General features: G+C 37.0%; 1 non-coding gene across 1 annotated transcript; it reads right to left on the reverse strand.

Annotated features, from left to right (window-relative positions):
* Nucleotides 1–4,385: 4,385 nt before the first annotated feature.
* On the reverse strand, nt 4,386–4,492 carry LOC122752088. The gene has a single exon (XR_006355889.1). It is a non-coding gene; the product is annotated as a U6 spliceosomal RNA (small nuclear RNA).
* Between the last annotated feature and the right edge of the window lie 17,923 nt (nt 4,493–22,415).

Consider the following 22,415-nt stretch of genomic DNA (forward strand, 5'->3'; position numbering starts at 1 on the left):
TTGCCTCAGTCAACTTATCTGTAAAATGAGCTGGAAAAGGAAATAGTAAATCACTCTAGTATCTCTGCCAGGATAATCCCAAATAGGATCATGGAGAGTGAGACATGCTGGAAAAAAAAATTTGCTGATTTTTCTATTGTCTCATTACTATAAATGTGCTTCTTTCTGTCAACTTTTTCCCCTTCTTTAAGTCCATTGCTGTTGTTCCTGTCTTTCATGTTTTACTGCCTAGTCTCTTTTCTTTTAGATGTTATGTTTGGTATAGAAATTTGGCCCTCAAGAGATAAGAATGACTAGATGAGACATTACCACAATGAGACTCAAAGAAGACTCTAATTGGCCTTGTTCCCCACTTTTCTCTCAGTGAGCAACTTACTTTAGACCTTAGACTGAGTCTAGGAACTACTCTGAAATTATATATATTCTCTACCTTTCATTTATTCTCTCCACTGACTGTTTCTTCTTATAGAATACTAACCATTGACGTCCAGCATTGAATTTCTGAATATTTCCTTCTTTGATAATCAATCAACAAGCATTTATAAAGTCTTTACTAAGTGTCTAGCATGCTACACACAGATGATATAAATAATAAAATTTTTTTAAAAAGACAGCCCCTGCCCTAAAAAGGAGCTAAGATTCTAATGAGGGAAACAAAACATATTAATCAGAAAAATAAAAGATAAAATACAGAGTAGATAAAAGGTAGCTTTAGAAGGAATGGAATTCAGAAGGGGGGAGGGTGGGAAAGAGGAGGAAAGGAAAGGGATGCAAGGAAATGTTTCCTACAGGAAATGGAATTTGAGTTGCATGTCCAAAGGAAGTCAAGAATCCTGAGTGGGTGGTGAGAAGGAAGAACATTCCAGACATGAAACTGACAATCAAAGGGCATAAAGATGGGAGATAGTGTATTGTTTGTGAGGAATGGCTGCAGGCCAATGCAGCTAGATTGTTGAGTGAGTAGAAGGGAGGAGAATAGTCAGTCAAAAATCATTTATTAAGTGCCTACTATGTTCCAAGGCATATAATAGCAGAGGTTTAGAAATTCAACTACAGGTTCATTCTATTCAGTTACATTGGATGCCAGTGTTTTCAAGGGTATTACCACATAGCAGAAGAGAAAAAAAATAAAAACCTCACAACCAAAACTTATTGTCGTTAATTATACCTGAGGAGTTAATATTATATGTCACATTTTTATAGCACTTTCAGATTTAAAAATCACTTTCCTCATAACAACTCTATGGAGTTTGATATTGTAAACATTAATCCTAAATTAAATATGAAAAAAGAAGAGGCACATTGGTTGTGGTACTGACCCATGGTCATAAAGCTAATACATATTAGACTGAAGCTTTAAATCTAGGTCTCCATATTATGTTCAAAACTTTTCCCATGATGACATAATGTTTCTGTCAAGCACAGTAGTTTCTACATGGAAGCAGAGGAAAAGGAAAATGATTTTACTCAAGAAAAATGAAAGGAACCTTAGACTTTTTAATATGTTCTGAACCTTCAGGTCAATTAGTAATTATCAATCACTCTCTGTGTGTCAGGCAAAGAAAGGAAAAATACAAAATAGTCCCTGCCCTCGAGCAGCTTATATTATTTCTAATAGGGAGGATAAAATGCAAATAAGTAGGTACATATAAGGTAGGTACATATAAAGAAGAAGAAAAGTGGGGGGCAGCTAGGTGTCACAGTGGATAAAGCATCAATCCTGGATTCAGGAGGACCTGAGTTAAAATCCAACCTCAGACACTTGACACTTACTAGCTGGGTGACCCTGGGCAAGTCACTTAACTCTCATTGCCCTGCAAAATAAATAAATAATATTTATTTTTTTAAAAAGGAGAAAAGTAAACTTAGAAGGGAAGACTCATGTGGTTCCTATAGCCAGCTAGATTCCTCCTTCAGGAGCCTTGCAGGTGGTCTAGTAATTAATGGTACTCATACTACCCTGGAAACAGCTGTCCCTAGTATACTGCCAAGGTAACTAGGTGGTACAGTGTAGAGTATTGGACCTGGAGTCAGAATGAGCTGAGTTCAAATTCAGGCTTAGACATTCACTATCTAAATGCACCTAGGCAAGCCACTCAACCTCTATTTGCATCAATTTTCTTAACTACAACATGGGGATCTTAACTACTTAAAAGAGTAGTGAAGGGTGGTACAGTAGATAAAGCACCAGCCCTGGATTCAGGATTACCTGAGTTCAAATCCGGCCTCAAATACTTGACACTTACTAGTTGTGTGACCCTGGGCAAGTCACTTAACCCCCACTGCCCCACCAAAAAAAAAAAAAAGAGTAGTGAAGATCAAATGAGGGAGTATTTGCAAAAGTACTTAGCACAATGCCTAGCATGCAATGAATGCTTAATAAATGCTTCCTTTCTTCATTTTGAAAGGTGAGTTCTAAAATTTGAGGGCTAGAACCACAACCATTGTGGACAAAGTAAAAAGAAAACACACACTCATACAAACAGTAGTTCCTGCTCTGAAGAAGCTCACATTCTACATTATGTTCTATATTTCTATAACATTTACTACATTGAGTACATTACTCAGTTTTGTACCTCTGTGCCCAATATAATTCTATACATGATAATAGTATTTGTTGCCTGTTGTGGTATGTTAAAGTATGATGATAGCACAATCATGGTCATCCTGTCCAAAGTAGTGGGGATGGGGGTGGAGGGTATGTGCCACAGTTCCCCTTCCCTGTAATGGTCACAGCATCTGGCCCTCAATGAATAATACAGAACAGCACAGGAAGAGATCATTTATCTGTTGTGGATGACTCATATTGTTCTGTCTGAGCTTTAGCCATCTGGACCTTGTTATCTATAATGAATTTTTAAAAATATTAAATGTTTAAAATACTAAGTAAAGTTATTCATTCTGTTAATAAAAACACTCTGGTTAATGTATTAATCCTTTTGACTGGAAGAGATAGAGGTAAGGCCTTATTCTTAAAACCTTAGGAATCATATTTATTGGCTTTTTAAATTTAGAGGAGTATTTTTAAAATCCTGTCATTGGAAATTCTAGACATTTACTCTTTCATTTCATTCCCTATCCACCATTAAAAATACTAACATTACATTATTATGCTCCCAGGATTGCTATCTGTCCATACTTTGGTTGTTGTGAGAGCATCCCCAGGCATCATATGCCTTCTTAATATCCCCTTCACCTTTTTTCCACATCAGTGGATTTTATTGCCTGTTAACTATTTTCTGTTTCTTTTTTTAATTCATAAGGAGACAGCCTAAAAAAAAATCTGGTATTTTATTCATTGCTTTTGATTTCTTCAGCAATCCCCTTACCATTTTTTCTTCCAACCCCTGACAGATAAGTGACTTCCCTCCCTTCATTCAAGGTTCATTTAAAAAAAATTATTTTTTATTTTTTTTCTTAGTGAGGCAATTGGGGTTAAGTGACTTGCCCAGAGTCACACAGCTAGTAAGTGTTAGGTGTCTGAGGCCAGATTTGAACTCAGGTACTCCTGATTCCAGGGATGGTGCTCTATCCACTGTGCCACCTAGCTGCCCCTAAGGTTCATTTATTTTTAAAAAATTGTGTTCACCCATTTATATCAGCCTGTTTCCATTATCTCTGGCCACATTTTCCTTTCAGTACTCTAAGCTGGGAATGTGGGGGCAGGGGAGACTCTATGGCAGTCAGTTACACAGTAAATGCTTCAGATTTACAGATTTACAATGAGCAATTTTAATGAAGAAAAGGAAGGTTTCTGATTTTTAAGTAAATTGAGCTCATGGTAAGTAAATTCTGGTCTTAAAGATAACATACCAAAACTTATGGGATACAGCCAAAACAGCTCTTAGGGGAGATATATGTCTCTAAATTCTTACATGAATAAAATGAAAAGCAGATTGATGAATTAGGCATGCAACTGAAAAGAGTAGGGCCAAAAAAAAAAAACCCAAAACAAATTAAAAATCTCCAAGTAAATACCAAATTAGAAATACTGAAAATCAAAGGAAAAATTAATAAAATTGAAAGTAAGAAAAAATGCTAAGGGGATTTCAGAAGAAATCAAAAGGATTTTTTTCTGTGTCAACAGTAACTGAAAATAATTTTATTTTCCAAAACATATGTAAAAAAACAAATTTTGACATAAGTTGTTTTTTTGTTTTTGTTTTTGTTTAATGAGGCAATTGGGGTTAAGTGACTTGCCCAGGGTCACAAAGCTAGTAAGCATTAAATATCTGGGGCCAGATTTGAACTCAGGTACTCCTGACTCCAGAGCCGGTGTTCTATCTACTGCACCACCTAGCTGCCCCGACATAAGTTTTTTTTTTTTTTTTTAATCAGAGAGGGATTAGCTTTTATTGTTTGGGAATTAATTAGCCAACAAACAGAAAAATATGGAACGCTTCACAAATTTGCGTGTCATCCTTGTGCAGGGGCCATGCTAATCTTCTCTGTATCGCTCCAATTTTAGTATTCATGCTGCCGAAACGAGCACCTGACATAGTTTTTAAAAACTTTGTGTTCCTAATGCATTGTTGGTGGAGCTGTGAGCTGATCCAACCATTCTGGAGAGCAATTTGGAATTATGCCCAAAGGGCGATAAAGCTGTGCATACCCTTTGACCCATCAATCCCACTTTTAGGTCTTTTGCCCAAAGAAATCATGGAAGGGGGAAAGGGACCCACGTGTACAAAAATATTTATAGCTGCTCTTTACGTGGTAGCAAGGAATTGGAAGTTGAGGGGGTGCCCATCAATTGGGGAATGGCTGGACAAGTTGTGGTATATGAATACAATGGAATACTATTGTGCTGTAAGAAATGATGAGCAGGAAGAGTTCAGAGAAACCTGGAGGGTCTTACGTGAGCTGATGATGAGTGAGATGAGCAGAACCAGAAGAACATTGTACACAGTATCATCAACATTGAGTGTTGACCTACTGTGATGGACTATATTCTTCTCACCAATGCAATGGTACAGAAGAGTTCCAGGGAACTCGTGATAGAAGAGGATCTCCAAATCCAAGAAAAAAAAAGAAAGAAAGAACTGTGGAGTATAGATGCTGATTGAACCATATTATTTCTTTTGTTTTGGGTGCTGTTGTTTTTTTTTCTATTTTGAGGTTTTGCATCACTGCTCTGATTCTTTCTCTTGTAACAGGATTAATGCAGAAATAGGATTAATGTTATTATGTGTATATATATGTGTGTGTATATATATATCTATATGTATATGTATAGATATATATAGATATAACCTATATCAGATTACCTGCTGTCTAGGGGAGGGGGGAGGGAGGGGAGGGAGGGAGGGAGAAAAATCTGAAATTGCAAAGCATGTATAAACAAAAGTTGAGAATTATCTTTACATGTAACGGAAAAAATAAAATATCTCAAAAAAAAAAAAAAAAAAAAAAAAAAAACTTTGTGTTCCAACTTCTCTTCCTTCCTCCCTTCCCACCCACCCACAAGAACTCAAGTAATTCAAAATAAGCTGAAAACACAAAGTTTTTAAAAATTTTATGTCAAAATTTGTTTTTTTTTACATATATTTTGGAAAATAAAATTCTATTCAGACAGTTACTGTTCACACACACACGCACATGCACACGCACACGCACACGCACACGCACACACACACATACACAAAAGAAACACTGTATTTAAAACATTGTTTCCCAGCTTTCTGCTTTCTTTTTAATCTTGGTTGCATTGGTTTTGTCTATGCAAAACATTTTTAATTTAACATACTCAAAATTATCCATGTTGCATTTTATAATATTCACTATCTCTTGTTTGGTCACAAATTCTTCCCTACTCCATAGATCTGACAGGTAAACTACTTTCTCTTTTAATTTGCCTATAGTATAACCTTTTATAAGTCTAACTCATGTTCCTGTTTTCACCTTATTTTTATAAATGGTGTAAGATGTTGATCTCTGCCTAGTTTATGTCATACTATTTTCCAGTTTTCCTAGCAGTTTTTGCCAGAGTTCTTTTCCCAGAAGCTAGAGTTTTTGGGTTTATCAAATAGTAGGTTATTATAGTAATTTACTATTGTGTCCCATGTGCTCAAACTATTCTAATGTTCCACTGCTCTACTTCTTAGCCAGTACCAAATAATCTTGATGACTACCACTTTATATTACAGTTTTAGGTCTGGTAGAGCTACATTACCTTCCTTAGCATATATTTTCACTAATTCCCTTGATATTCTTAACCTTTTGTTCTTCCTGATGAATTTTGTTTTTATTTTGTTTAGCTCTATAAAATATATTTTGGCACTTTGGTTAGTATGACACTGAATAAGTAAAATAATTTAGGTAGAATTGTCATTTTTATTCTATTAGCTCAGCCTACCTATGAGCAATTGATGTTTTTCCAGTGTTTAAATCTGATTTTATTTGTGTGAAGTGTTTTGTAATTGTATTCATATAGTTCCTGGGTTTGTCTTGCCAGATAGATGCCCAAATATTTTATATTGTCTACAGTTATTTTAAATGGAATTTCTCTTTCTAAATCTCCCTTCTTGACTTTATTGAACATATACAGCAGTGCTAATTATTTATGTGGATTTATTTTATATACTGCAACTTTGCTAAAGTTAATTATTTCAAGTAGATTTTTACCTGATTCTCTACAATGAGTGTGTATGTTATTCCCTCTTTGAACCAAATCTGATGAGATTAAGGTTTAAACTATGCTCACCCCTTCCTTTCTTTCCCTCTACTGTAATAGATCTTTTTTTAGTGATTTCTAAATGTCTATTTTTAATTAATTTATTTAGAATTTTCCCCAAGGTACATGTAAAAAAATCCCAATTTTTCACGTAGATTTTTTTTTTATTTTTAATGTATAAGGTATTTTATTTTTTCCGTTACATGTAAAGATAGTTCTCAACTTTTGTTTATACAAGCTTTACAATTTCAGATTTTTCTCCCTCCCTCCCCTCCCTCCCCCCCTCCCCTAGACAGCAGGTAATCTGATATAGGTTATATCTATATATCTCTATACATATACATATACATATAGATATATATACACACATATATATATACATAATAACATTAATCCTATTTCTGCATTAATCCTGTTACAAGAGAAAAAATCAGAGCAGTGATGCAAAACCTCAAAATAGAAAAAAAAACCAACAGCACCCAAAACAAAAGAAATAATATGGTTCAATCAGCATCTATACACCACAGTTCTTTCTTTCTTTTTTTTTCTTGGATTTGGAGATCCTCTTCTATCATGAGTTCCCTGGAACTCTTCTGTACCATTGCATTGGTGAGAAGAATATAGTCCATCACAGTAGGTCAACACTCAATGTTGATGATACTGTGTACAATGTTCTTCTGGTTCTGCTCATCTCACTCATCATCACCTCACGTAAGACCCTCCAGGTTTCTCTGAACTCATCCTGCTCATCATTTCTTACAGCACAATAGTATTCCATTGTATTCATATACCACAACTTGTCCAGCCATTCCCCAATTGATGGGCACCCCCTCAACTTCCAATTCCTTGCTACCACATAAAGAGCAGCTATAAATATTTTTGTACATGTGGGTCCCTTTCCCCCTTCCATGATTTCTTTGGGCAAAAGACCTAAAAGTGGAATTGCTGGGTCAAAGGGTATGCACAGCTTTATTGCCCTTTGGGCATAATTCCAAATTGCTCTCCAGAATGGTTGGATCAGCTCACAGCTCCACCAACAATGTATTAGTGTTCCAATTTTCCCACAGCCTCTCCAACATTTATTATCTTCCTTTTTTGTCATTTTAGCCAATCTGATAGGTGTCAGGTGGTACCTCAGAGTTGTTTTAATTTGCATCTCTCTAATCATTAGAGATTTAGAGCATTTTTTCATATGGGAATAGATAGCTTTGGTTTCTTCATCAGAAAACTGCCTGTTCATATCCTTTGACCATTTCTCAATTGGGGAATGACTTGGATTCTTATAAATTTTATTTAATTCCCTATATATTTTAGAGATGAGGCCTTTATCAGAAGCACTGGCCTCAAAAATTGTTTCCCAGTTTTCTGCCTCCCTTCCAATTTTGGATGCATTGCTTCTGTTTGTACAAAATTTTTTTAATTTAATATAATCAAAATCATCCATTTTGCATTTTATAATATACTCTATCTCTTGTTTGGTCAAAAACTGTTTTCCTTTCCAAAGATCTGATAGGTACACTATTCCTTTCTCTCCTAATTTACCTATGGTATCACCTCTTATGTCGAAATCATGTATCCATTTTGACCTTATTTTAGTATAAGGTGTAAGATGTTGGTCTATGCCTAATTTCTGCCATACTATCTTCCAGTTTTCCCAGCAGTTTTTGTCAAATACTGAGTTCCTATCCCAGAAGCTGGAGTCTTTGGGTTTATCAAACACTACATTACTAGTGTCATTTACTACTGCATTTCCTGAGCCTAGCCTATTCCATTGATCTACCACTCTATTTTTTAGCCAGTACCTGATAGTTTTGATGACTGCCGCTTTATAGTAAAGCTCCAGGTTTGGTACTGCTAACCCACCTTCCTGTGAATTTTTTTTCATTATTTCCCTGGATAGTCTTGATTTTTTGTTTTTCCAGATGAATTTTGTTATTATTTTTTCTAGCTGTATAAAATAATTTTTAGGTAGTCTGATTGGTATGGCACTGAATAAGTAAATTAATTTAGGCAGTATTGTCATTTTTACTATATTAGCTCTGCCTATCCATGAGCAATTGATATCTTTCCAATTATTTAGATCTGATTTGATTTGTGTGAAGAGTGTTTGGTAGTTGTGTTCATAGAGTTCCTGGGTTTGTCTTGGCAAGTAGACTCCCAAGTATTTTATATTATCTACTGTTACTTTAAATGGAATTTTTCTTTCTATCTCTTGCTGCTGGACTTTGTTGGTCATGTATAGAAATGCTGATAATTTATGTGGATTTATTTTATATTCTGCTACTTTGCTAAAGTTGTTAATTGTTTCAAGTAATTTTTGACTTGATTCTCGAGGATTCCTTAAGTATACCATCATATCATCTGCAAAGAGTGATAGTTTTGTTTCCTCCTTGCCTATTCTAATTCCTTTAATTCCTTTCTCTTCTCTGATTGCTAAAGCTAACATTTCTAGGACAATATTAAATAATAGGGGTGATAATGGACATCCCTGTTTCACCCCTGATCTTATTGGGAAGGCCTCTAATTTATCTCCATTGCATATAATACTTGCTGATGGCTTTAGGTAGATACTGTTTATTATTCTAAGGAAAGCTCCCCCTATTCCTAAACTCTCTAGTGTTTTTATTAGGAATGGGTGCTGTACTTTGTCAAAAGCTTTCTCTGCATCTATTGAGATAATCATATGATTTTGGTTGGTTTTCTTATTGATGTGGTTGATTATGTTAATAGTTTTCCTAATGTTGAACCAGCCCTGCATTCCTGGTATAAATCCCACCTGGTCATAGTGTATTATCCTGGTGATCACTTGCTGTAACCTCCTTGCTAATATCTTATTTAAGATTTTAGCATCAATATTCATTAGGGAAATTGGTCTATAATTTTCTTTCTCTGTTTTTGCTTTGCCTGGTTTTGGTATCACCACCATATTTGTGTCATAAAATGAATTTGGTAGAACTCCTTCTTCACCTATTTTTCCAAATAATTTGTATAATATTGGAATTAATTGTTCTTTAAATGTTTGGTAAAATTCACCCGTAAACCCATCTGGCCCTGGGGATTTTTTCTTAGGGAGTTCATTAATAGCTTGTTCAATTTCTTTTCCTAATATGGGTTTATTTAAGGATTTTATTTCCTCTTCAGTTAACCTGGGCAGTTTGTATTTTTGTAAATATTCATCCATTTCATTTAGATTGTCAAATTTATTGGCATACAGTTGGGCAAAATATTTCCTAATTATTGCTTTAATTTCCACTTCATTGGTGGTAACATCACCCTTTTCATTTTTGATACTGGTAATTTGGTTTTCTTCTTTCTTTTTTTTAATCAAATTAACCAATATTTTATCTATTTTATTGGTTTTTTCATAAAACCAGCTCTTAGTTTTATTGATTAATTCTATAGTTTTTTTCTTTCAATCTTATTAATTTCTCCTTTAATTTTCAGGATCTCTAATTTAGTGTCTAATTGGGGATTTCTAATTTGTTCTTTTTCTAGCTTTTTAAGTTGCATGCCCAATTCATTAATCTCCTCTTTCTCTTTCTTATTCATGTAAGCATTTAGAGCTATAAATTTTCCCCTAAGCACTGCTTTGGCTCCATCCCATAGATTTTGGTATGTTGTCTCATTATTGTCATTCTCTTGGATAAAGTTATTGATTGTTTCTTTGATTTGTTGTTTGGCCCATTCATTCTTTAGAATGAAATTAGTTAGTTTCCAATTGATTTTCATTCTACTTTTCCCTGGCTCTTTCTTACATGTAATTTTTATTGCATCATGATCTGAGAAGGATGCATTTACTATTTCTGCCTTTCTACATTTGACTATGATGTTTTTGTGCCCTAATACATGGTCAATTTTTGAAAATGTGCCATGTACTGCTGAGAAAAAGGTATATTCCTTTCTATCCCCATTCAATTTTCTCCAGACATCTATCATGTCTAACTTTTCTAGTAATCTATTCACCTCTTTCACTTCTTTCTTATTTATTTTTTGGCTAGATTTATCTAATTCTGAGAGGGGGAGATTCAGATCCCCCACTAGTATAGTGTTACTGTCTAATTCCTCTTGTAACTCATTTAACTTCTCCTCTAAGAACTTGGATGCTATACCACTTGGCACATACATATTTAATATTGATATTACTTCATTATCTATAGTACCTTTAAGTAAGATGTAATTTCCTTCCTTATCTCTTTTAATGAGATCTATTTTTGCCTGCACTTTGTCTGAGATAAGGATTGCTACCCCTGCCTTTTTTACTTTAGCTGAGGCATAATATATTCTGCTCCAGCCTTTTACCTTTACTCTGTGTGTATCTCTCTGCTTCAAATGTGTTTCTTGTAAACAGCATATTGTAGGGTTCTGGTTTTTAATCCACTCTGCAATTCGCTTCTGTTTTATAGCAGAGTTCATCCCATTCACATTCACAGTTATTATTACTGACTGTCTATTCCCCTCCATTCTATTTACCCCCTTTGTACTTTCCCCCCCTTCTTTCACCCTATTCCTCCTCACCGACGTTTTACTTCTTACCCCTGCCTCCCCCGATATGCCTCCCTTTTTATCACCCCCCTCTCTTTTCTTTACCCTTTTCTCCCTTGCTTTTGTCCTCCCTTCTATCAGTCCCCCCCTTTCCCTTCCCCTTTTGTTTCCCTAAAGAATGAATTAAGTTTCTTAATCCCAATGAACGTATATGTTATTCCCTCTTTGAGTCAAATCTAATGAGAATAGGGTTGAAACAATGTTCCTCCCTCCTTTCTTTCCCTCTATTGTAATAGGTTTTTTTTCCACCTCTTCATATGATATAATTCATCCCATTCCACCTCCCCTTTCCTCTCCTCCCCATAGACTCCCTTTTTAACCCCTTAATTCTTTTGTATCATCACATCAAAGACAATTTATATTTATACCCTCTATATAAAGTCCTTCTCTCTGCCCAAATACATTTACAGTTCTTAAGAGTTATGAGTATTATCTTCCTGTGTAGGGATATAAACAGTTTAACCTAATAGGGTAACTTTTATTTTTCCCCTCTGTTTACCTTTTTAAACTTCTCTTGAGTCTTGTATGTTGAGATCAAATTTTCTATTCAGTTCTGGTCTTTTCACCAGGAAAGATTGAAAGTCCCAAATGTCATTAAATGTCCATCTTTTCCCCTGAAAGAAAATGCACATTTTTGCTGGGTAATAGATTCTCGGCTGCAATCCAAGCTCCTTTGCCTTCCGGAATATCATATTCCAAGCCTTGCGGTCCTTTAATGTTGAAGCTGCCAGGTCCTAAGCAATCCTGACTGTGGCTCCATGATATTTAAATTGCTTCTTTCTGGCTGCTTGGAGTATTTTCTCCTTCACCTGATAATTCTGGAATTTGGCTACAATATTCCTTGGAGTTTTCCTTTTGGGGTCTCTTTCAGGAGGTGATCGGTGGATTCTTTCAATGATGATTTTATCCTCTGATTCTATGATATGAGGTCAGTTTTCCTTAATAATTTCCTGGAATATGGTGTCTAGATTCTTTTTCTGGTCATGGCTTTCAGGCAGTCCAATGATTCTCAAATTGTCTCTTCTTGATCTGTTTTCCAGATCAGTTGTCTTTCCAATGAGGTATTTCACATTTTCTTCTATTTTTTCATTTTTTTTATTCTGCTTGACTGATTCCTGGTGTCTCATGGATTCCTTATCTTCCAACTGTCCCACTTTAATTTTTAAGGCATTGTTTTCTTCAGTGAGATTATGCACCTTTTTTTCCATTTGGCTAAGTGAATTTTTTAAGGTATTGTTTTCTTCAGTGAGATTATGCACCTTTTTTTCCATTTGGCCAAATGAATTTTTTAAGGCTTTGTTTTCTTCAGCTTCCTTTTCCAAGCTGCTGATTCTTTTTTCATAGTTTTCTTGTTTTGCTTTCATTTCTCTCCCCATTTTTTCTTCTACCTCTTGCAATTGATTTTTAAAATCCTTTTTGAGCTCTTCCAGGAAGGCTTTTTGTTCTTGCGACCAATTCACCTTCCCTTGTGAGGCTTCAGACATAGACAATTTGAGGCTATTGTCCTCATCTGAGTTTGTGCTGGCTTCTTCCCTGTTGATACAGAAGTTCTCAATGGAGAGGGCTCTTTTTTGCTTCTTACTCATTATTGCAGCTTATTTATTTATTCTTTAAGTCGAGGTCTGCTCTGGGGGCACCAGGGTCCCTGTTTTGGGCTTCTTGAGCAGGGGTATAGTTGCTGTGTGACCGGGCTTTTACTCTGAGGCCTTTATGGTGTGTGGCAATCCCCCGCCCTGCACTTCCTGTCTGATTGCGCTTGGCCAGCCAGGCGCCAGACCCCGGCATCTGATCTCACCTGACCCATTCGTCTCCCTCCCGGCCAGTGCAGGTAGGTTTTTCCACTGTCCTTCTTGGCCACCAGATTTTTGAACCAGGTTCCGGGAGCCTCAGTTGTTCGGCTGTGGCCCGCAGCTCCTGCTGACTTGGCCCGACCCCCTTGGCGCTCGGTTGCTGCCCTGTGCTGGGCCTCCCTTTTGCCCGAGTCAGACCGACCTTTTCCTGAAGTCTTCTAAATTATCTCTGGTTGGAGGACTGTGTCTCTCTGTCTCTTTGCAGGTTCTGTAGTTTCAGAATCTGTCCAGAGGCTTGATTTAATGTTCGTTTTGAGGGAACAGAAGGAGAGCTCAGGCAGCTTGCTGCTTCTTCTCTGACATCTTGGCTTCGCCCCCCTCACATAGATTTTTTTAAAACTTTCTGTTCCAAATTTTCCTCCTCCCTCCCTCCTGACCCTTCCCTAAGAAATCAAGCAATTCAATATAAGTTATACATGTGCAGTCATGTAAAACATCTTCACATTAGTCAGGTTGTGAAAGAAAACAGACAAAACTTTAGAAAGAGGAACTAACAAATAAAATTATACTTCAATCTGTATTCAGATAGCATCCACTCTTTCTCTGTTGATGGTTTGCATTTTTCATACATCTGTCTGATAGCATCCTGCTCATCATTACTTTCACAATTACTATTGCTAACTGTATTACCCGCTATCCTAGTCCCTTCTCTTGATATTCACTCTATTGTCTATCTTCTTTCAGCCTGTCCCTTCTCAAAAGTGTTTTGCTTTTTTACTTCCCCCTCCCCAAATCTGCCCTCCCTTCCTTTGTCTCTCCCCCCCTTATCCCCTTTCTCTCCCACTTTCCCTCAGGGCAAAATATATTACTATACCCACTTGGTATACATGTTATTCCTGCTTTGAGTCAATTTTGATGAGAATAAGGCTCACTCACTCCCCTGCTCCTTCCTCATCTTCCCCTCCACTCCATAAGCTTTTTCTTGTTTCTTTTTTGTGAGCTACTTTACCACCTTCCACCTTTCCCCTTCCCTTTCTTCCAGTGCATTCCTCTTACCCTTTAACTTTATTTTAAAGATGTCATCATGGGTCAGAGAGATGGCACAGTGGACAAAGCACCAGCCCTGGACTCAGAAGGCCCCGAGCCCAAATTCGGCCAGACATTAGCCACCCCACCATGCATGCCCCACAAAAGACAAGGATAAACAAAAAAGAAATGCTTTACAGATATCATCCCTTCATATTCAATTCATACCTGTGCCCTCTGTATAAGTATATTCCTTTCAGCTACCTTAAAACTGAGAAAGTTCTTATGAGTTAGAAGTATTATCTTCTCATGTAGGAATATGAACAATTTAACCTTTTAATATCCCTCATGGTTTCTTTTTCCTGTTTACCTTTTTATGTTTCTCTAGGGTCTTGCATTTGAAAGTCAAATTTTCTATTCAGCTCAGGTCTTTTAATCACGAATACCAGAAAGTCCTCTTTTTCATTGAAGTCCCATTTTTCCCCCTGAAAGATTATACAAAGTTTTTCTGTGTAGGAGATTTTTGGTTTTAATCCCAATTCCTTTGCCCTCCAGAATAACATATTACATGCCCTCTGATCCTTTAATGTAGAAGCTGCTTGATCCTGTGGCTCCATAGTATTTGAATTGTTTCTTTCAGGTTGCTTACAATATTTTCTCCTTGACCTGGGATCTCTGGAATTTGTCTATCATATTACTGGAAGTTTTCCTTTTGGGATCTCTTTCAGGAGGTGATTGGTGGATTCTTTCAATTTCTATTTTACCTTTTTCTTCTAGAATATCAGGACAATTATACCTGACAATTTCTTGGAAGATGATTTCTAAGCTCTTTTACAAAAATATATTTATTTATTTATTTATTTATTGTTTTTTTTGTTGTTGTTTTTTTGTGGGGCAATGGGGGTTAAGTGACTTGCCCAGGGTCACACAGCTAGTAAGTGTCTGAGGCCGGATTTGAACTCAGGTACTCCTGAATCCAGGGCCGGTGCTTTATCCACTGCGCCACCTAGCCGCCCCCTCTAAGCTCTTTTTTGGTCATGGTTTTCAGGTAGTCCAATGATTTCCAAATTATCTCTCCTGGATCTATTTTCCAAGTCAGTTGTTTTTTCCAAGGAGATATTTCATATTGTACACAATTTTTTTATTCAGTTGGATTTTCTTTATTGTGTCTTGATTTCTCATAAAGTCATTTGCTTCTATTTGCTCTATCCTAATTCTGAAGCAATGATTTTCTTCAGAGAGCTTCTGTGCCTCCTTTTTCCATTTGGCCAATTTGGCTTTTCAAGCTGTTGACTTTTTTTTCATGACCCTCCTTCATCCCTCTTATTTCTCTTTCAATTTTTTCCTCTACCTTTCTAACTTTTCCCTCATCCTCTCTTACTTTATCTTCAAATTCCTTTTTGAGTGCCTCAATGACCTGAGACCAATTCATATTTTTCTTAGAAGCTTTAGAAGTAGGGGCTTTGACTTTGTTATTTTCTTCTGAGGGTATATTTTGACCTACCTTGCCACCAAAGAACCTTTTGATGATCTTGTGCTTTCTCTGCCCACTCATCTTGCTGACCTATTTTTTGGCTTTTAATTCCTTCTTATAGTGGAGCACTGCTTCCAGGATGTACTATCCCGAGATACAGGGGGTCCCAGGTGGTACTATTTAATTAGAGGCTCTTTCTCAGCCCACCTGGCCTGTAAGTAACCACAGCCCACTTTTTTTAAAACCTGGAAGCAGAAATCTGATTGAAATCTGATTCTCTGTTGTTGGAATGTTGGTGTGCCTGTGCCCCTCCCCCACTGGGCCACTACCACTCAAGTCTGCTTACTGGTTCAGAAAATGGGTGCTCTGTCTTAGCTCCAGCAGAGACCAAAGCTATTTTTCCATGGCCAAACCCTGTACCCCCTCACCAAGGGCTTCAGAAGAAGCTGGTTCTGGGGCTGGTTCTGAGTGTGTGACTGTGCTCCCCTCTCAGCCAGGTTCCTCACTCCTATTTAAGAAGTCTTTGGCTGGAAAATGGTTTCCCTCTGTTCTTTTGTGGGTTCTGCTGCTTCAAAAAATTGTCTTATGGCATTATTTTGAAGGTATGTGGACAGTTCATGTCAGGAGCTGCAAGGGTCACATACTTTCCTCTGCCATCCTGATTCTGCCCCCTATAATAGGTCTTTTGCACCTCTTCACTCTTCTTCCAGTACAATCCGCTTTTTTCACCCCTTAAGGGTTTTTATAATATCATCATATCAAAGTCAACTTATACCCATACTCTCTATCTATGTATACTCCTATCTGCCTTAGTAGAGATACAAGTATTAACTTCCCAGGTAGAGATATAAACAATTTAGCCTTGTTGAATAAGATTTTTCCTGCTTATCTTTTTATGCTTCTCTTGAGTCTTATATTTGAAGATAAGATTTTCTGTTCACTTGTTTTTTTCATCAGAAAACTTTGAAAGTCCCCCATTTCATTGAATGTCCATCTTTCCCCAGAAAGATTATACACAATTTTGCAGGGTAGTTGATTCTTGGTTGCGACCCAAGCTCTTTTACCTTCCAGAATATCATATTCTAAACTCTCTGATCCTTTAATGTTGAAGCTGCCAGGTCCTCTGTAATTCTGACTGTGACTACATGATGTTTTAATTGTTTCTTTCTTGCTGTTTGCATATTTTCTTCTTCACCTAATAATTCTGTTATTTGGCTACAATATTCCATGGAGTTTTTATTTTGGGTTCACTTTTAAGGAGGATATTGGTGGATTCTTTCATTGACTATTTTACTTTCAGGTTCTAGGTAATTCTCAGTGACAATTTCCTGAAATACGTTGTTCATGCTATTTTTTGATCATGAGTTTTAGATAGTTCATGAATTCTTAAGTTATCTTTCCTGGATCTATTTTCTAGGTCAGTTGTTTTTATGATGAGGTAGTTTATATTTTCTTCTTTTTTTAATCCTTTTTATTCTGTTTAACTGATTTCTGATGTCCCAAGGAGTTAGCTTCAACCTTCCTAATTCTAATCTTTAAGGAATTATTTTCTTCAGTCAGCATTTGTACCTCCTTTCCCATTTGGTCAATTTTTGTGCTTCCTTTTCCAAGCTGTTGACTCTTTTTTTTCATAATTTTATTGCATAATGCTCATTTCTCTCATTTCACAGATAGGAATTTTGAGAGTGTTGTCCTCCTCTGAGTTTGTGCTTTGAATTTCCATGTCATCATTTTAGTATTCTGTGGTGAGAGCTTTCTTTTTCTTAAGCATATTTTAACCTATTTTGTGCCTTTTAACAATGAGCTCTGCTCCTGTGGCACAAAGGGCACTGTCTCAAGCTTCTTGTGCTGAGGTCCAGGGGCCTGAACGCTGACTTTGTTCTCTGAGGCCTTAGGGGCTTACATATTGTTCACTAGTCTGGGGAGAGGGCCTAGTCTAAATGTATCTGTTATGTAGGGGACACCCCAGTTGTCGATTTGCTTTCTGCCTTGGGCCTGGAGGCCTCACAACTGGCATGCTGTGCCAATATCTTGCTGAGCCAGGACCCAGGGTCCTTAACTGCTGATCTGTGCTGTGGCTAAGAGTCTCCCCCTGGCTTACCCAGGGAAACTGGGTAGAGCTCAATCAATTTCTTGGCTTCTCTTTGCCATCTTTGCTCCACATCACAACCACATTTTAATACCATTGGATGATGTGTGGGAGGGAAAGGAATCTTATTTTATTCATATCACAATGAAATTAATTTGCTGAAGGTTATACTTCCTCACATAAGAGATGTTCAGATCTTAAAAGATAGTATGACTTTATAAATCTAGTAGCCACTCAAGAAAAGAAAGTACAACTCTCAGACATAATTGCTTCATGTTGATTTTGTATCTGAAATAATTGCTATAGGACTGAAACTTAGTAGATGCATAATGAATGGTTATTGATTGAAGACAAAATCAAAATTCGATGTCAGGGCTAGGATTTTCTGTTCATTTAGGTACTAATGTCATATGGAAGAACACAGTAACAAGACTAAAAGTTACCTGACAATGTAGGCTTAGAAGCCCTTTTTGAAGGGCAGCAGCCTAGCACAATGGAAAGAGCTCTGGATTTGGAATAAGAAAATATAAGTTCAAATCCATGAAAGGTCAACTAGGTAACAAACTGATAGAGCACTGGACTTGGAATCAGGAAGACTCATCTTCCTGAATTTCAATGCAGTTTCAGACATGTACAGCTGTGTGACCCTGGCCACGTCGCTTAACATTGTTTGCCTCTATTCATCATCTGTAAAATGAGCTGGTAAAGGAAATGGCAAAGCCTTTTAGTCTCTTTGCCAAGAAAACCCCAAATGGAGTCATGAAGAATTGTACATAACTAAAAGACTACTGAAACAACATTCTCTCCCCAGTAGAAATCTTCCTGCAAGTAGAGTCTGGTAGTTATCCTGCCAGCAAGAGTACTAAAAATGTCTCATAGAGAATGGTAAATCAAGATTCCTTATGGATATTCTTGATTCTAGGGCAAACCACCAATCATTCTTTTGCTTCAATTCACTAATCTACAAACCCAAATCCTATTATCTTGAGTAATTTTACCTCATTTACAAAATGGGAAGGTGGGACTAGATGACTTCAAATGTCCATTCTAGCTCTAAATCTGGGGCCCTGTAATTTATCACCTATACAGCATGTACTTTAGAATTTTTGTGTAATGGGTTAATGGATTTGCAGTAATTCATATTTAAAATTTTATTTACTTTTAATATTTAAAAAAGAATTTGAATTCCAATTTCCCTCCCTCCCTCCCTCTACCCCTTACCAACCCATTGAGAAGGCAAACACATTTCTATATTAGCTAAGCTACAAAAAAGTGAAAAAGTATATTTCTATCTCCACTCTGATTTCATAGTTCTTGATTTGTAGGTAGGTAACATTTTTCATCGTATCTTTTCCTCCCTTCCCCCCACAAGAATTCAAGGAATTCAACATAAGTTATACATCAGTATTCATGCAAAACATCTCCATATTAGCCAGGTTGTGAAAGAAAACAGACAATTCAACATAAGTTATACATCAGTATTCATGCAAAACATCTCCATATTAGCCAGGTTGTAAAAGAAAACAGACAAAAATAAAACTTCAGATTAAGGAACTATCAAAAAATTATGCTTCAGTCTGCTTTCAGATACTATCAGTTCTTCCTCTGTAGATGGATTGTAATTTTAATAAGTCCTTCAGCGTGATCTTGGCTCATTGCATTGCTGAAAATAACCAAGTCCTTCACAGCATATCAATTTTAACTATTGCTGTTATTTTGTATACAGTACATTTCACTCTGCACCAATTCATGTAGATCTTTCCAGGATTTTTCTGATAGCATCCTGCTCATCATTCATTTTTTTCTGTTTCCAATAAAGTAACTTACAAAAAATATGTATCTATCTGTATTCAAATACCGTCACTTTTCTCTCTGTAGATGGACTGCATTTTTCATAAGACCTTCAGAGTTATTTTGGATTATTGCATTGCTGAAAATAACTGACTCATTCACAGCCAATCATCTCACAATATTACTGTTATTTTGTATTCAGTAGATTTCACTTTGCATCAGTTCATGCAGGTCCCTCCAGTCTTTCTGATAGCATCCTGCTCATCATTTTTTAATAGTAAACTACATTTATATAGAACTTTAAAGAGAGATTTGCTTACAATAAACCCATGAGGTTGATTATTGCAACAACAGTAATAGATAACTTTTATATAGTACTTTAAACTTAACAAGGATTTTTCTTCACAATAGCTCAGCAAAGTATATACCATACATTTTGCCACCATCATCATCATCATTATCACCACCACCACCACCACCATCCTCAGCCAATCTTAATCATTGTCAATCAATCCTCATCTTCTTCATTCAATCCTCACTATCATCTATTAGTCTTCCTCATCAATCAATTCTCATCTTCCTCAAATCATCTCCATCAATCAATCAATCCATCATCATCAATCATCATCATAATCTTACATTACTTTTGCCTCTGCTTCAAAATATTTTTGACAATTACTATTGTTAACTGTCTCCCTCATCCTATTCCCTTTCCATGATATTTACTGTTTTCTCTCTTCTTTTATCCAACCCCTCTCCAAAATTGTTTTGCTTTTGACTGCCCCCTCCACCCTCTGCCCTCCTTTCTTTCACCCCTCCCTCCTTATACCCTTCCCCTCCTACTTTCCTGCAGGGTTAAATTGATTACTCCACCCAATTGAGTGTGTATGTTATTCCATCCTTGAGCCAACTCTGATGAGATTAAGGTCTTTGAGCTAATCCTGATGAGTGTAAGGCTCATTCACTTCTCCAGCCCTCCCTCATCTCTCCCCTGACTCCATACACCCTTCCTGCTTCTTTCATGTGTGATTTCACCCCATTCTACCTCTCCCCTAACCCATACATTCCTCTCTCCCCTCAATTTTATCCTAAAGAAGTCATGATGGGGCAGCTAGGTGACACAGTGGACAAAGCACCCACCCTGGACCCATGAAGACCTGAACCCAAATCTGGCCTGAGACACAAGACACTTACCAACTCGACCATCCCACAAAAAAAGAAAAAGATAAACAAAAAATAAATGCTTTACAAATATCATGCCTTTATAATCAATTCCCACCTTGCCTTCTGTCTAAATTTATTCCTATCATCTACTTACTACTCATAAAGCTCTTATGATTCCCATATAGGAATGTAAGCAATTTAATTTTTTAACATCTCTCATTATTTCTTTTGCCTGTTTACCTTTTTATGCTTCTCTAGGGTCTTGCATTTGAAAGTGAAATTTTCTATTCAGTTCAGGTCTTTTAATCACGAATACCAGAAAGTCCTCTTTTTCATTGAAGTCCTGTTTTTCTTCCTGAAAGATTATAGAAAGTTTTGCTGGGTTGTAATCCCAAGTCCTTTGCCCTCCTGAATATCATATTATATGCTCTCTGATCTTTTAATGTAGAAGCTGTGAGATCCTGTGCTGTCCTTGCCATGGCTCCACAGAATTTGAATTTTTTCTTTCTGGCTGTTTGCAGTATGTTCTCCTTGACCTGGGAGCTCTGAAATTTGGCTATAATTTTCCTGGAAGTTTTCCTTTTGGGATCTCTTTCAGGGGGTGATTGGTGGATTCTTTCCATTTCTATTTTATCTTCTGCTTCTAGAATATCAGGACTCTAAGCTCTTATTTTGATCATGGTTTTCAGGTAGTTCAATAATTTTGAAGTTATCTCTCCTAGATCTATTTTCCAGGTCACCTTCCAAGAAGATATTACATATCATCCTCTATTTTTTATTCATTTGGATTTACTTTATTGTGTCTTGGTTTCTCATACAGTCACTAGCTTCCATTTGTTCAATTCTAATTCTTAGATAATTATTTTCTTCAGAGAGCTTTTGTGTCTCCTTTTCCATATGGTTTTTCAAGCTGTTGACTTTTTTTTCTAATGACTTTGCTGCATCACTCTCATTTCTCTTTCCATTTTTTCCTCTACTTCTCTTGCTTTATCTTCAAAGTCCTTTTTGAGCACTTCTATGGACTGAGACCAATTCCTGTTTTTCTTGGAAGCTTTGGATATAGGAGCCCTTGATGTTGCTATCCTCTTCTGAGGGTGCACCTTTTCACTAAAGAAACTTTCTATGTTTTGCAACTTTCTCTGCCTGCTCATCTTACCTCTCTTTTACTTGACTTTTAACTCCTTAAAGTAGGGCCCTGCTTCCAGGCTGCACTGTCCCAAGCTTTACAGGGTCCTAGGTGGTATGATTTAAGGAGGGGCAGGTTCTTCACCAGCCTGGCTTATGCTCTGGTTTGTAAATAATCCCAGGCCCACTTGCTAATTACCCAGGCAACAAAATTTTGTTTTCTGTGGTTGTTAGCTCCAAGGAGCCTGTGCCCCCCCACCCCCACCCCCTGCACCTTGGCTGCTGCCTTTCAAGATTTCTTCCTGGTTACCTGCTGGGTTAGGACAATTGAATTTCTCAGTTACCACAGACACCCCTGTATTCTTCCCCCCATCCCAACAGCTGCTCAGCCCTCTCACCAGACTGTGAGCTTGGTTCCAGGAGACGCTGCTGCTGTAGCTGATTCAGAGGATTGGGTGTTATTTTTTCTGGTACAGCCTGCCTGGGGCTGGATCCTTGTCAGTGTAACCATGGGGTTGGACTCCCAGACTGGAACAATAGTCCCCTCCTGCTAAATTTTTAAGCTGTCTTTGCCTGGAAAATGATTTCAGCCCATCTTTTTTCAGTTCTGATGTTCCAGGTGTTGTCTTATGGCTGTGTTTAGAGTTTTTTGGAGTAACTGTGTCATGAGCTCTAACTGCTTTATGCCTTTCCAGTGCCATCTTGGCTCTGCCCCCCTCACAATACAAATCTGATTAGTGG

Source organism: Dromiciops gliroides, chromosome 3 (genome assembly GCF_019393635.1).
Source record: "Dromiciops gliroides isolate mDroGli1 chromosome 3, mDroGli1.pri, whole genome shotgun sequence".
NCBI lineage: Eukaryota > Metazoa > Chordata > Mammalia > Microbiotheria > Microbiotheriidae > Dromiciops > Dromiciops gliroides.